The sequence below is a fragment of the Rhinatrema bivittatum genome, chromosome 8 (assembly GCF_901001135.1).
Source record: "Rhinatrema bivittatum chromosome 8, aRhiBiv1.1, whole genome shotgun sequence".
NCBI lineage: Eukaryota > Metazoa > Chordata > Amphibia > Gymnophiona > Rhinatrematidae > Rhinatrema > Rhinatrema bivittatum.
In genome coordinates, this window is record NC_042622.1 from 2,647,988 (window position 1) to 2,661,449 (window position 13,462).

Below are 13,462 nucleotides of genomic sequence, written 5' to 3' on the forward strand. Positions count from 1 at the left end.
ACCAACCAAACCCATAATAGTATAGATAATAAGCTTACCTTTACCTTCAGGAAAAAGACTGAGATGGAAGTACTTCCTGAAGCAATAGAAAATAAGATCCATGAAATAAACTCAAACCAATTCCACATCGCCATTTGATTCCTGGGAAAAAAATAGTCAGTGCCATAGCTGAACACCTTATTCCTGTCCAGACGAAAACTATTAACAAAGAAAGGAGCACCCGCAAACATTGAAGCCCTGGTACAATGTTGGGATTACTACCTGATAATCCCCTTTTCCTAAGTGTAGACAGATGGACTCAGAACAAATGGGATAGTATCCGCGTGCTAGCAGTTGGAGACGGCTCTGACGTCAGCACGGGGGCGTATATATCCCTACAGGAAGCGTAGCTATTCAGTAATCTTCCTTGCAAAAGCTGTTATGGTTGTGTGTACTGACGCTCAGTGAAATAGTGAAACAGGATTCCCCTGACCGATTGATAGTAGCTGGAGACCGCCAGCATTCCCAACCGGAAGGCGTGGACACCTGGTAGAGTGTACGCTCTTATGGAAACAGATGACATGGCTTACCTTGAATCGATGAAACCCATGTACGCAGGCAGCTGGGCGGGATGCTGAGTCCATCTGTCTACACTAAGGAAAAGGGGATTATCAGGTAAGTAATCCCAACATTTCCTGGCGTGTAGCCAGATGGACTCAGAACAAATGGGATGTACAAAAGCTTTACTCCCAGCCTGGGCGGGAGGCTGCCTGAGGCCCATGTAGTACCGCCCTCGCAAATGCCGAGTCCTCCCTGGCCTGGACATCCAGACGGTAGAATCTGGAAAAGGTATGGAGGGAGGACCATGTTGCCGCTTTACAGATTTCTGCAGGCGACAGCATCCTGGATTCCGCCCAGGATGCCGCTTGAGCTCTGGTAGAATGAGCCTTGACATGTAGAGGCGGGGACTTTCCAGCCTCAACGTAAGCTGCCCTGATAAGTTCTTTAATCCAGCGGGCGATGGTGGGCCGCGAGGCCGCTTCACCTAGCTTCTTCCCGCTGTACAGGACGAACAGATGGTCCGTCTTTCGTAGGCCTTGTGTAAGTTCCAAATATCTGGGCAGCAATCTGCCAATGTCGAGATGGCGTAACAAACGCCCTTCTTCAGATTTCTTCAGACCCACCGTGGTAGGCAAGGATATGGTTTGATTAAGATGAAACTGTGAAACCACCTTAGGTAGAAAGGAGGGAACCGTACGAAGATGGATAGCCTCTGGAGTGATTCTGAGAAAGGGATCACGGCAGGACAATGCTTGTAGTTCTGAGATGCGGCGAGCTGAACATACAGCCAGCAAGAATACCATCTTCAAAGTGAGGGGACGAAGAGACAGGCCCCGAAGGGGTCTGAAGGTGGATCCCGCAAGGAAATCCAAAACAAGGTTGAGGTTCCACAAAGGTACAGGCCACTTCAGTGGCGGACGAATATGCTTGACTCCCTGCAGGAAGCAAGAAACATCCTGGTGCTTGGCGATGGTCTTGCCATCCCTCCTGGGACCATAGCAAGACAGCGCAGCCACCTGAACCTTGATGGAGCTGAGGGAGAGACCCTTCTGAAGGCCATCCTGCAGGAAATCCAACACAATAGGGATTGTGGTTGCATGAGGATTGGTGCCGTGAGTGTCGCACCAGGCTTCAAATACTCTCCAGATCCGGATGTATGTGAGGGATGTGGAAAACTTGCGAGCTCGGAGGAGGGTATCACTCACGGGCTCCGAGTAACCCCTCTTCCTCAATCTAGCCCTCTCAAGGGCCATACCGTAAGAGAGAATTGAGCCGGATCCTCGTGAAGAATGGGACCTTGATGTAGAAGGTCCCGGAGAGGAGGCAGGGGAAGGGGCTCCCCTGCCAGAAGTCTTCTCATGTCCGCGTACCAGGGTCTTCTTGGCCAGTCTGGCGCCACTAGAAGGACTAGGCCCCGGTGTCTCTGAATCTTGCGGATGACAGCGCCTAGCAGAGGCCATGGAGGAAAGGCGTACAGTAGAGTCCCTGGAGGCCATGGCCGAACCAGGGCATCGATTCCGTGTGAGCACGGGTCGCGCTTGCGGCTGAAGCATCTGGGTACTTGAGCATTGGACTTGTCCTCCAGTAAATCCATGTCCGGAAACCCCCAATGATCCATGATCATCTGGAAGGCCGTGGGTGAGAGCTGCCACTCTCCCGGATTTAGGCTTTCCCTGCTGAGGAAGTCTGCTGTGGTATTGTCCTTCCCAGCGATGTGGACGGCGGAGATGTCCTGAAGATTCACCTCTGCCCAAGTCATCAGAGGGGCGATCTCCAGAGAGACCTGTCGGCTTCTGGTTCCACCCTGACGATTGATGTATGCCACCGTGGTGGCGTTGTCGGACATCACTCTGACTGCTCTGTTCTGCAGTCTGTGGGCAAATTGAAGGCATGCCAATCGGACAGCCCGGGCCTCTAGACGGTTGATGTTCCACCGCCCTTGTGCGGTGAGTTCTTCGCAGTGTGCGCCCCAGCCGCTTAGGCTGGCATCTGTGGTGAGCAAAATCCACGTGGGTGAGGACATCCTCGATCCCCTGCTCATGTGGTTGGACTGCAACCACCACCGTAACTGGGTCCGCACTCGGGCTGGTAGAGGTAGGTGTGTGGAGTAGGTCCGTAGACGGGGGCTCCAGCGAGAGAGCAGGGCGTGTTGTAGAGGTCTCATATGGGCCCTCGCCCAGGGCACCACTGCCAGGGTGGATGCCAGGAGACCAAGAACCTGCAGATAATCCCAGGCGATGGGTCGACTGGCTCCCATCAAATACTGGATACGCTGCTGAAGTTTCAACGTTCTCCTGGTAGTGAGACTGACTGTGTCTGCCCGGGTGTCGAACAGTACTCCCAGGTATTCCAGTGACTGGGAAGGCTGTAGGCAGCTCTTGCTGAGGTTGATAACCCAGCCCAGGCTTTCCAGAAGGGCGATCACGTGTCGGTGGTCCGAAGGCTCTCCTCTCGAGACTTCGCCCTGATCAGCCAGTCGTCTAGGTAGGGATGGACCAGAATTCCTTCCCGCCTGAGCGCCGCCGCTACTACTACTACCACCTTGGTGAATGTCCGTGGTGACGTCGCCAACCCAAAGGGCAGAGCCCGAAACTGGAAGTGGCGGCCTAGAACCATGAAGCGTAGGTAGCGCTGATGATCCGGATGGATCGGGATATGCAGGCATGCCTCTGACAGGTCTAATGCCGTGAGGAATTCCCCTGGCTGTACTGCGGCCTGGACAGAGCGTAGAGGTTCCATGCGAAACCTCGGGACCCGCAAGCATCGATAGACTGACTTGAGATCCAGCACAGGCCGAAAGGTGCCCCCTTTCTCGGGTACCAGGAATAAATGGAATAGTGTCCAGAATTTACTTCCCCTGCAGGTACTGGAATGATGGCCACTAAGGACAGGACGATTCCAGAAATGACGAATAAAAACGTGTCACCACTGTGCAGCAAGTTGCGATCCGCAAAGATAGAGTTGCCACCTCGCAAGGTCTGCTGCAGAACGGCGTCCAATCGCCGGTCATGAGGCTCCATGAGGGCCGTCCCCCCTTCAACTGGAATGGAAGTGCGCTGGAGCACAGCGCTAAGCAAGGCATCCACCGGAGGGTACGCCAGCAGGGCCTGGATAGCCGGTGCCAATGAGTACATGCCCGTCAGGGCCCGGCCCCCTGGGAATGTAGCCGCTGGTGCCACCCATGCGAAATCCATCAGTTGTTGCGCCGCTTGCAAGAATGGGAAATGGTGGGCCGTGGGACGAAGACTCCAACTCCGCCAGACACCGAGACACCAGGTCGGAGAGATCCACCCTAGGAAGAACCTCTTCAGGGCCTATATGGCTCAATTCCCGGGGGAGGTTCCCCTCGTCCGGGAGTCCCGACCCGTCCGGTGAAACCTCCTGGTCTGCATGTTCCGGACTGTCCAGCGGCGGGAGACCCGCTCATGATAAGGGCGTGAAGATCCCGGAACAGGAACCATAGAAGCCGCCACCGCAGGAACCGCAGAAACCGCAGGAACGGCAGGCACTGGCTGGGAAGCCGTCTGCATCTGTATAAAGGCAGGAATCCCCTTCCCGGGGACCGGTCAGCAAATCGTGGCTGAGACCGGCCCTGGTCCAAGGGTCTCCCAGCCTCCTCACATTGGGCACATAGGGAGTCCGGCTCTTCACTGTGCGAGGCTCTAAGCTGGCATGCAGAGCAGAGGCCAAGAGCTCCAATGCCTGAGGCAAGCGGCGCTGCTGTTGAAGATGCTGCAGCGGTCTGAGCCATTAATAAGCATGCGCGGAATGCTAACCAGAACAGGCGCACAATAAGAAGAATATGCGGTAGCAATAGGCGCTTAAGACAACAGGCGCACAATAATAATAATATGCGGCAGCAAGAGGTGCAGAATACCACAGGCGCATAATAACAAGAATAAGCGGCAGCAATAGGCGCTTAAGACAACGGGCGCTCAATAATAAGAATAATATGCGGCAGCAATAGGCGCTTAATACAACAAGCGCACAATAATAAGAATATGCGGCAGCAATAGGCGCTTAAGACAGCAGGCGCACAATAATAATAATAATAATATGCGGCAGCAATAGGTGCCTAGTACCACAGGCGCACAACAATAGGAATATGCGGCAGCAATAGGCGCTGAAAACCACAGGCGCACAATAAGAAGAATATGCGGCAGCAATAGGTGCGTAATACACCAAGTGCACAATACTTATAACATGCGGCAGCAAACATGCGCTAAGTACAACAGGCGCACAATATGTCCTCAGCAATAGGCGGCCATGAACACCTCAATTATATGCAATATGCGCTCAGCAATATGCAGTTAGCAAGACACGCCCTATAGTGTACAATAGGCCTTCAGCTATAGGCGGTGAGCGATACACGCTCAATGTCATACAAAAGGCACTTAGTAATATGCAGTTAGTAATACACGCTGAATAGCATTCAATAGGCTGGCAATAAAATGCGAGTAGCAATACACGCTTAATGGCCGTCAATATGCTCACAGTAATATGCGATAAATAATATACGCACAATGGCATTCAACAGGCATCCAGCAATATGCAACTAGCAAGAGACACACAATAGTGTTCAATAGGCAGTCAGCAATATGCAATCAGTAATAGACACGCAATAGCATTTAATAGGCAGTCAGCAATATGCAATCAGCAAGATAGGCTCTATAGCTTTCAATAGGCAGTCAGCAATATGCCGGTAGCAATACACGCTCAATTTGCATTCAAGAGGCTTACAGCAATAAGCGGGCATCAATATATAGATATATATGCGCAATTGGTATTCAATAGGCTTGTCAGCAATAAGCAGTCAACAAGAGACGCGCAATGTGCATTCAATAAGCATTCAGTAATAAGCGCTCAGTAACATGCTCTCAATGTGCAGGCAATAAGCATTCAGTAAGAAGCGGTCAGCAATATGCTCTTAATAGGCATTCAATAAGCTTTCAGTAATAAGCGGCCAGCAATATGCTCTTAATAGGCATTCAATAAGCTTTCAGTAATAAGCGGTCAGCAATATGCTCTTAATAGGCATTCAATAAGCATTCAGGAAGAAGCGGTCAGCAATATGCTCTTAATAGGCATTCAAAAAGCTTTCAGTAATAAGCGGTCAGCAATATGCTCTCAAAAGGCATTCAATAAACTTTCAGTAATAAGCGGTCAGCAATATGCTCACAATAAGCTTTCAGTAATAAGCGGCCAGCAATATGCTCTCAATAGGCATTCAATAAGCTTTCAGTAATAAGCGGTCAGCAATATGCTCACAATAAGCTTTCAGTAATAAGCGGTCAGCAATATGCACTCAATAGGCATTCAATAAGCTTTCAGTAATAAGCGGTCAGCAATATGCTCGCAATAGGCATACAATAAGCTTTCAGTAATAAGCGGCCAGCAATATGCTCTCAATAGGCATTCAATAAGCTTTCAGTAAGAAGCGGTCAGCAAAGCCAAGGAGGAAGAAAGCTGCGCCTATTACGGGCGCGGAGTACCTGAGCAAGGCCCAACCAGGGAGTCCTCCACGTCATGCCACGCCGCCGATCCTCTGCGCTTCGGAGACCCGCAGGAAGAGACGTACTCCTTACCAGCTGCGGCGCTTCCCGGCTGGAACACAGGCGGTCTCCGGCTGTGGGGGAAGGGAGCACCTCACCTCCGCAATTTGAGGAAATACACCCGCTACCTCGTCCACGCCGGGACCGAGGGCCTCGTATACCTCACGCGGACTGCGTCCGGGGACTACGTCACTGCCGCGCTTCGGCAGGACCGAGGACTTTCCCACCGGGGGAGCACGGTAATCACCCCGGGAGCTCGCTGGGGGAGGAACCCGTGGGTATCTACCGCAGGAGCGCGGGGCTCTAAGTCGAATAGACAGGAAAAACGAATCTAGAATGATAAGAAAAGAGAAAAATTAAAGTAGATTGGAAAGCACGCTCAACAAGCGTGTAGGCACTCCAAACTGCTTTGGAGACGGAAATTACTGAATAGCTACGCTTCCTGTGGGGATATATACGCCCCCGTGCTGACGTCAGATCCGTCTCCAACTGCTAGCACGCGGATACTATCCCATTTGTTCTGAGTCCATCTGGCTACACGCCAGGAAATGATGAATTAAGAAGCATGAAACAGAACCTGAGAAATTCAGAGATACAATGGCGGAAATGCCCATCTGCGGAATCCCTAGGAAAATATAAATCTTTCCTCACAAAATACAGTACACTAACCAATAAAACCAAAAAGGAGTACTATGCAAAACAGATTCACGGAATTATATTTAATTCTAAACTGCTCTTTGAGGTTGATAAAAATGTAATTAAAGACCCGACGTCTTTAGTCTCGATAAACTATAATGTCACAAAGGCCTCTTGCAATGAATAATCCACCACATTCTTAAACAAAATCAATAAGTTGAAAAAACAATTCACTATCAGTTCTCCAACAAAAACACCTGAAGACTCAAATGACAGTTAAGTGGTCCTCATTTGACAGAATATCAAAACTGGAAATCAGTCAAATCATTGCTAAAATGAAACCTGCTACTCACCCACAAGACCCAATACCAGCCAGTTAAGAACAAAAGAACATAAGAAATTGCCATGCTGGGTCAAGACCAAGGGTACATCAAGCCCAGCATCCTGATTCCAACAGAGGCCAATCCAGGCCACAAGAACCTGGCAATTACCCAAACACTAAGGAGATCCCATGCTACTGATGCAATTAATAGCAGTGGCTATTCCCTAAGTAAACTTGATTAATAGCAGTTAATGGACTTCTCCTCCAAGAACTTATCCAAACCTTTTTTGAACCCAGCTACACTAACTGCACTAACCACATCCTCTGGCAACAAATTCCAGAGTTTAATTGTGCGTTGAGTGAAAAAGAATTTTCTCCAATTAGTCTTAAATGTGCTACTTGCTAACTTCATGGAATGCCCCCTAGTCCTCCTATTATTCAAAAGTGTAAATAACCGAATCACATCTACTCATTCAAGACCTCTCATGATTTTAAACACCTCTATCATATCCCACCTCAGCCATCTCTTCTCCAAGCTGAACAGCCCTAATCTCTTTAGTCTTTCCTCATAGGGGAGCTGTTCCATCCCCTTTAGCATTTTGGTCGCCCTTCTCTGTACCTTCTCCATCGCAATTATATCTTTTTTGAGATGTTGCGACCAGAACTGTACACAGTATTCAAGGTGCGGTCTCACCATGGAGCGATACAGAGGCATTATGACATTTTCTGTTCTATTAACCATTCCCTTCCTAATAATTCCTAACATTCTGTTTGCTTTTTTGACTGCCGCAGCACACTGAACTGATGATTTCAATGTGTTATCCACTATGACGCCTAGATCTTTTTCCTGGGTTGTAGCTCCTAATATGGAACTTAAAATTGTGTAACTATAGCATGGGTTATTTTTCCCTATGTGCAACACCTTGCACTTGTCCACATTAAATTTCATCTGCCATTTGGATGCCCAATCTTCCAGTCTTGCAAGGTCCTCCTGTAATGTATCACAGTCTGCTTGTGATTTAACTACTCTGAATAATTTTGTATCATCCGCAAATTTGATAACCTCCCTCGTCGTATTCCTTTCCAGATCATATATATATATATATATATATTGAAAAGCACCGGTCCAAGTACAGATCCCTGAGGCACTCCATTGTTTACCCTTTTCCACTGAGAAAATTGACCATTTAATCCTACTCTGTTTCCTGTCTTTTAACCAGTTTGTAATCCACGGAAGGACATCGCCTCCTATCCCATGACCTTTTAGTTTTCTTAGAAGCCTCTCATGAGGGGCTTTGTCAAACACCTTCTGAAAATCCAAATACACTACATCTACCGTTCACCTTTATCCATATGTTTATTAACCCCTTCAAAAAAATGAAGATTTGTTAGGCAAGACTTCCCTTGGGTAAATCCATGTTGACTGTGTTCCATTAAACCATGTCTTTCTATATGCTCTACTATTTTCATCTTGAAAATAGTTTCCATTATTTTTCCCGGCATTGAAGTCCGGCTCACTGGTCTATAGTAACCCGGATCACCCCTGGTGCCTTTTTTAAATATTGGGGTTACATTAGCTATCCTCCAGTCTTCAGGTACATGGATGATTTTAATGATAGGTTACAAATTTTAGCTAATAGATCAGAAATTTCATTTTTGAGTTCCTTCAGAACCCTAGATGCATGCCATCCGGTCCAGGTGATTTCCCACTCTTTAGTTTGTCAATCTGGTCTACTACATCTTCCATGTTCACAGTGTTTTTGTTCAGTTCGTCTGACTCATCACCCCTGAAAACCATCTCCGGAACTGGTATCTCCCCAACATCCTAATTAGTAAACATGGAAGCAAAGAATTCATTTAGTCTTTCGGCAATGGCCTTATCTTCCCTAAGAGCCCCTTTAATCCCTCGGTCATCTAATGGTCCAACCGACTCCCTCACAGGTTTCTTGCTTCGAATATATTTTTTAAAGTTTTTATTATGAGTTTTTGCCTCTATGGCCAACTTCAATTCAAATTCTCTCTTCGCCTGTCTTATCAATGTTTTCACTTAACTTGACAATGCTTATGTTTTATCCTATTTTCTTCAGATGGATCCTTCTTCCAATTTTTGAAGGATGTTTTTTTTGGTTAAAATAGCCTCCTTCACCTCACCTTTTAACCATGACTGTAATCGTTTTGCCTTCCTCCCACCTTTCTTAATGTGTGGAATACATATAGACTGCGCCTCTCGGATTGTATTTTTAAACAATGTCCATGCAATGAACACTTAACTTTTGCAGCTGCACCTTTCATTTTTTTCTACTTTCCTCATTTTATCAAAGTTTTCCTTTTGAAAGTTTAGTGTTAGAGCTGCAGATTTACTTATTGTCCCCCTTCCAGTTATTAGTTTAAATTTGATCATGTTATGATCACTGTTGCCAAGTGGCCCCACCACCGTTACCTCTCTCACCAAATCCTGTGTTCCACTAAGAATTAAATCTAAAATAGCTCCCTCTCTTGTTGGTTCCTGAACCAATTGCTCCATGAAGCAGTCATTTATTACATCCAGGAACTTTATATCTCTAGCAAGTCCTGATGTTACATTTACCCAGTCAATATTGGGGTAATTGAATTTTGGTGGAACTTTAAGTTTTATCCTTGCACGTTCTGTTTTGGGTAATTGAAATCTCCCATTATTATTGCACTGCCAAATTGGTTTGCTTTCCTGATTTCTCTTAGCATTTCATCATCTGTCTGATCATTTTGTCCAGGTGGACGGTAGTATACTCCTATCACTATACTCTTACCCAACACATATGGAATTTCTATACATATAGATTCTACTGAGCATTTAGTCTCTTGTATGATCTTTATCCTGTTCCTTCAAACAAATCCACGAAATTATCACTGCAACATTCACAACTTTAATCATTCACTATCAGAAGGAATTATACCACATGGATTAAAACAAGCGGTGATAAAGTCGATCCAAAAAAATACAACTAGTAGAACTGATGACTGAGACAACTATCATCCAATATCCAACTTGCTTTTTCTAGCAAAAGTTATTCATAAAGCTGTGTTATCACCTGGAAGATCAAAATATTCTCTACCCAAATCAATTTAGAATTAGGAAACATCACTCAACTGAGACATTACTCATAAGAACATAAGAACATAAGAAAATGCCATACTGGGTCAGACCAAGGGTCCATCAAGCCCAGCATCCTGTTTCCAACAGTGGCCAATCCAGGCCATAAGAACCTGGCAAGTACCCAAAAACTAAGTCTATTCCATGTTACCATTGCTAATGGCAGTGGCTATTCTCTAAGTGAACTTAACTCATTAATGGATTCAGTTTAACGAGGGCTTGAAGCAGACAAATCTTATTGCTGTAGGGAGGTAACCCATGTTTGACCCCTGAAAGCAGTGAATATGAATCATAATAGCCAAAGAAATATGCAGACCAAATACTGACAGGTAAGAGTCTCAGAGGAAAAACAAGAGGCCTTGCCCCCTTGCCCTGATGAGAACTTTACATTGAAGGATACATTATCTAGATCTGCTCATTTGTAATTGCCTGTTTAAATAAAAAAAAAAGAAGACAGAAGGACAATACAACAGCTAAGCCCCTAAGCAGGAGTCATGTATCAGCCGACAAGTCCAGAGGTTAGAAAGACCTCCACCCTTGAAAGAAAGGGGGGGGGGGGGCAGTCTGAGATGGAGATGCACAGCTTGGCAAACAGATGTGGCAGCTCTCCCCCCCGAAGAAATGGGGAGGGGGAAAAAGACCCACCATGTGATTATGTATATTCATCAGCTGAAAAGTATAAGACCCGGGGGGTTTAAAATAAAACTGGGAGAGCAAAGGACCCCCTGGGAGAGCAAACCCTGAGAGTGAACCGAAGCAGCCCACACCCCCAGCTAAGAACATAAGAACATGCCATGCTGGGTCAGACCAAGGGTCCATCAAGCCCAGCATCCTGTTTCCAACAGAGGCCAAACCAGGACACAAGAACCTGGCAATTACCCAAACACTAAGAAGATCCCGTGCTACTGATGCAATTAATAGCAGTGGCTATTCCCTAAGTAAACTTGATTAATAGAAGTTAATGGACTTCTCCTCCAAGAACTTGTCCAAACCTTTTTTAAACCCAGCTACACTAACCACATCCTCTGGCAACAAGGAGACAACTAGGTGTGGCCAGGAGACCGGAGAGAGTTGATGCCCTGACAAGAGACAGTGGAGAGCAGACCGACAGCTCCTCCCATACAGGAAGGAACCCAGAAGCAAGCCCAGACAGCCGATAACTCTGCCAGAACCCATCCCAGAGTCAAGTCTCCTCACCTGCCCACACTCTCCAGCACTCTAGTCAGAGTCTGCTTCAGAGGTAAACAGGGGAGATCACCTGAAGCTACACCATGCATCAGTAAGATAGGCATAAGTTAATATATTAGGCAGGATAAGGTTTATGCCATGGGACAGAACTTTCTTTAGGATAAACTGGTGCTTAGTGGCCAGGATGTTAGAGACAGAAATTATCTTCTAAATGCTTGTTGGCTATTGCCAGCCGGGGAGTGGACCCTACCTAGGCCGAGGCGAGGTTAGTACTACCTACGAGAATGATTCACAGGTCCTTGCCGTTGGAAGGTAGAACTGGGTATGCAGGAACCGGAAAGGCCATCACCTGAATCGATGGTGTCCAATCACGTCCGAGGTCAGGAGTGAGCAGCGGACAGGCAAAATCCAGGTGCAATCCAAGTTCGGAGACAGGCAGTAGGCAGGCAGAGTCTGGGGCATGCATTTTTCATTACAGCCTACCCGCTTTCCCACTGAAGACGACCTACATCCTGTCATTCCCAGAAGGACAAGCCCTGGCCTGGGCTTCACCGTTATGGGAACATGAAAATCCTATCCTGAATGACCTACCAGGATTTCTAAAACTTTTTAAGTCTGTGTTTGATGACCCAGCTTGCCAGATCATCGCTGGATCTTCCTTGCTCAACCTTCAGCAAGGTAACAAGCCACTTACAGACTTTGCTATTGAATTTAAGATTCTAGCATCCGAACTACATAGGGACACTGGATGCTTACGTGCCATATTCATGGAGGGTCTCAACTCTCGCTTAAATGACGAATTAGTGGCTCGTGATTTGCCTGATACCCATGAGTCCCTGATGGAACTGGCTGGGAGAATTGACCGCCGTATCCGTGACCGAACTCAGGAGGCTAAGAGTCCACAAAAGTCTATGGAACTGTCCTAAACCTGTGCCTATTGCTTCCAGCCTACTGTCTGCACCCCTAGAAGAGGAAGAGCTTATGCAACTAGGCCGAAGCCATTTGACCTCCAAGGAGAGACGTTATTGCAAGCGCATGGGGTTGTGCATGTACTGTGGCCAATCGGGCCATACATTCCAAACCTGTCCCATTTGTCCGGGAAACTGACGGGTCTGGGATCTTCAGGAGGACTTCTCCTGGGCCTCACCTCTCCTACTCCTCCATTATCATTACCAGTATCTCTGCTTTGCGGAGGTCTTGAATTTCAGACTCTCGCTCTCATTGACTCCGGTGCTGGAGGTAATTTTATTCTGAAGCACTTAGTTGAACATCTATGGATTCCTACCACACCAATAGCTAAGCCTCTGCTATTGTCCTCTATCCATGGAGAACCACTTCCTGTAGAAGTTTCATTGACCTCCCAGGCCACTGGCCTGTGTACTGGAGCTCTACATTCAGAATCCATTTCATTTCTAGTATTGGAAAAAGCCATGCATCCGGTGGTATTGGGGCTGCCGTGGCTTCAAGACCATATACCACAATTTAATTGGTCTACCTTGGAACTGTCCCAGTGGGGACCAGACCACCATGGTCGGTGTCTTGCGGAAGTTTCACCGCTCATCTGTACGCCCACTACCCCAATCATTACCTGGCTTACCTGCACAATATGCCTCCTCTTCCAGGATGCTTTCTCAAAAGCAAGCAGCTGATGTCCATCCACCACACAGAGAGTTCGACTGCCATAAATCTGAAGCCAAATTCAGAACCTCCCAAAGGAAGAGTTTACCCTCTTTCAGTAGTTGAGACTAAAGCTATGTCTACCTACATACAAGAAAATCTACAAAAGGGATTTATCAGACCTTCCAAATCTCCTGCTGGTGCAGGCTTCTTTTTCATAGGGAAGAAGGATGGATGGCACCTTACGCCCCTGCATCGACTACAGGGGTCTGAATGAGATTACAATCAAGGACAGGTACCCCCTTGCCCTTAATTTCTGAACTGTTCAATAGGCTCCAAGGAGCCAAAATATTCTCCAAATTAGACCTTAAGGGAGCTTACAACTTGGTGTGTATTCGGGAAGGAGATGAATGGAAGACTGCTTTTAACACCCGCGATGGACACTTTAAATATCTAGTCATGCCCTTCGGCTTAAGT